The following is an 857-nucleotide window of genomic DNA, read 5'->3' as shown; positions in this document are numbered from 1 at the left end:
CCGGGACCCACACAGAACTGACTTCATGCAGCAAGCTGACCTTTGACCTCCAGTCCACATACCTATACAAATAAGTGTAGTGAGGAATTCCTCTTTAAGTTAAGGGAGCTAGATACTCAGGCCGCAGAAGCAGTTGATCTCTGAACTTGAGGCCAGTCTGATCTACACTAAGAAACCTTGTCTCAAAAAAACTAGAAATTCCTATACCTAAGATTAAGTTGCCAGGTACCTAACAAATCTTTATATTCCCCCAATAACTATAAAATATGAGTGTCTTAGGATTCATTTCATAAAGACTTTCAGAACAAAAAGGTAACTTTGAGAGAACTGCCGCTCATTGGCTGGGCCATGTGCCCAACAAAGTCTGGTCCCCTGTGCAGACCCTCAGAATCCACAGAGGATAAAGGCCACACCACTGTTCAGACCCATTCAACCAGAATCTCAGCCAAGACCCAGGTACTGGTGTTTTGGAAGTTCCTCGGGTGACTCTGGGCCGAGAGCCCCTAGCCTAGCAGGGGCTCCTTTTTTGAGGACTTCTGCAGTGGTGTGTAGGAAAGGAGCTGAAGTAACTGGCCCCAGGCCTGACCACCCAGCAGTCTGCTGGATTCATTTGGTGGTGGTGTCAGTGGTTTTTTGTTTGGTCTGTTGGTTGTTTTTTAGGCTAGCTTTGAACTTGGAGCAATCCTGCCTCAGTCTTCCAAATGCTGGGATTATAGGCACAGATCACCAGGCTCAGCCTGCAGTTTCCGGTTGTGTCCGAACATCTCTAAGAAAATGATCTTGGGGAACTTTTCCTGTTTCCCAGCCCCCAGACACCCTGCCCACCTGCCTCCCACACACAGCACAGACCCAGAGAA

This window comes from Rattus norvegicus, chromosome 1 (assembly GCF_021556685.1).
Source record: "Rattus norvegicus strain SHRSP/BbbUtx chromosome 1, alternate assembly SHRSP_T2T, whole genome shotgun sequence".
NCBI lineage: Eukaryota > Metazoa > Chordata > Mammalia > Rodentia > Muridae > Rattus > Rattus norvegicus.
Note: the sequence above shows the minus strand (reverse complement) of the source record.